Source organism: Stegostoma tigrinum, unplaced genomic scaffold, assembly GCF_030684315.1.
Source record: "Stegostoma tigrinum isolate sSteTig4 unplaced genomic scaffold, sSteTig4.hap1 scaffold_116, whole genome shotgun sequence".
NCBI classification, from domain to species: domain Eukaryota; kingdom Metazoa; phylum Chordata; class Chondrichthyes; order Orectolobiformes; family Stegostomatidae; genus Stegostoma; species Stegostoma tigrinum.
This window is the reverse complement of record NW_026728066.1, coordinates 673,940-675,951: the sequence shown is the minus strand read 5'-3', so window position 1 is coordinate 675,951 and position 2,012 is coordinate 673,940. Positions and strand designations below refer to the sequence as shown.

The 2,012-nt window shown below is 46.2% G+C and overlaps 2 non-coding genes across 2 annotated transcripts; one reads left to right on the top strand and one right to left on the bottom strand.

Annotated features, from left to right (window-relative positions):
• Positions 1-232: 232 nt before the first annotated feature.
• trnal-caa (transfer RNA leucine (anticodon CAA)) lies at positions 233-347 on the bottom strand. Its single transcript has 2 exons — positions 310-347; positions 233-267 (listed from the first exon to the last, which is right to left on the bottom strand). It is a non-coding gene; the product is annotated as a tRNA-Leu (tRNA).
• A 1,174-nt stretch (positions 348-1,521) lies between these two features.
• On the top strand, positions 1,522-1,593 carry trnae-uuc (transfer RNA glutamic acid (anticodon UUC)). Its single transcript has one exon. It is a non-coding gene; the product is annotated as a tRNA-Glu (tRNA).
• Positions 1,594-2,012: the final 419 nt, after the last annotated feature.

Sequence of the window (2,012 nt, the reverse complement as noted above, 5' to 3'; positions counted from 1 at the left end):
GTATCAATGGGTGTCGGGAAATCCAAGAAAGTGCAGTTCAGGATTATCAAGTCAGGATTTTCCGCTCATTTAATAGCGGAGCAGACTTGATGGGCTGAGCTGTCTCCTTCTCCTCCAAAACTGCATTATGTTAATATAAAGCTGCAAATCTGACCGGAGCAAATTTTCCTTTAAAACAGGTAGATCCCATCGGGACACTGAACTTCAGTGATATTTACAAAGAGGCAGTCATTGTCAGAAGTGGGATTTGAACCCACGCCTCCAGGTGGAGACGAGAACACCCGGCTTTACAGTGGAAGGAGTCTATTCTTTGAGTCTGGCACCTTAGACCACTCAGCCATCCTGACACACCTTGGCGGCTCCAGAGCGATCTGTATACCAGGGTAAACAGGAAAAGCCAGTCTTCAGCACCCACACTGAGCCTGGCTCCATTAGGCCCACAGTCACCTCTCACAAACCACCATTGCCCTTCACTTTTCCCAACCTCCCCCTTGTTCTTGTCTGAAACAAATTGCACGTCAGGCAATTGTAGCTGACATTGCCGATGTAGAACTGTAATGTAGATTGAACTGATACCGCCTTTTCTATGACATAATTCTGCTTCAAAGATCAGTCAATATTTCATAGTTACTATTGCAAATAATAACCATGAACATGCAATGGCAGTGAAGGCACTGAATCCTAATCAGCAGACTGCAAGGGAAGAGGTATATCTCTATCACCCTGGTCACTGCCTGATTCAGCATTGTGTCTCTCATCCTTCTGCACATGATTCCTTCAGCTCCATCACGGTTTTGTCACATTGTCTTGGTTTATAATGCACAGACTACCCTGCCATCTATTACATTGCAGTTTCTAATGCATGAAACCCTACCTTACAGGGCACAGCCTTCGCTCTGTAGTGCAGTATTGAAAGCAATGGTCTTGTAAAGCACCAGTCATGAGTTTACTTCTAACTGGAGGAGATGAGAATGTTTGTACAACTGTGGCATCCAACATCTAAAAGAGGACTTTCAATATTGTCTGAAATTATGCCAGTGTCATTTCCCCCACAGGCCAGCAGTGAGGTGAGGTATTATAAACTGCAGGTTGACAAGGAAACAATGGGGAACAAACACAGAGAGGGGAGCGGCTGAATGCTTTATTTCTTTGCTGTAATCAGATTCTGGTTTTGAAGTGTGAAATGGGACTATAGAACCCAAATGGATGAAATCCTACTTTCTGGGGGTTGGTCTCTGCTGAGGCCTTTGTCATCTTCTGGGAAATGTGTCTGTGTGTTACCTTCTGAGGGTGAACATGCGGCCCAGTTCCCCAAGAGAACGTGAACATCTCAAACAGCCAGTCCATCGTCTCGTAGTGCACAAGGCTATGGGCAAAGGCTAGAAACTGGGATGTTGAGCCTCTTTCTGTGCTGTAAAACACGATGATTCAGTCATTTTGCAGGAGAAACAACTGTCGTAGAAAGAAAAAAAAAGCCAGAAGTTGTACCATTAAGAAACGATGCACACTCGTCCGCCTATATCCCTGGTGGTCTAGTGGTTAGGATTCGGCGCTTTCACCGCCGCAGCCCGGGTTCGATTCCCGGTCAGGGAATCAAGTTTTATTTTTCCTGATGGTGACAACGCAAAGGCGGTGCAGCTCTGTCTGCAATCCTTTCAATGTCAGTTCCTGTCCCCGAGAACATCAGGGTCCATATTCCAGCCGCTTAAAGAGGGGAAAGGTGCCTTAGCCGTCACTGCTCAGTCAGGCTACTCACCTTTGTGTTGTGTTGTTAGCAGGGACATCAGCAGTAAGGGGAACATTCACAAGGTAAACAACCAGCAAAGATAATCACAGTCGCCACTTCAATTCAATTGTCTCCCCTTTGTGACGCAGTGAGTTTCACTGCCATATGTCGGCAGGAAGCGACAATTCACCCGATCGAGTCTGCTCAGCCAGTCAATGAGATCACTGCTGATCTGATAAATGTCAACTCCGCTTTCCTGCTCTTCCTCCATAACCTGAGGTAAACT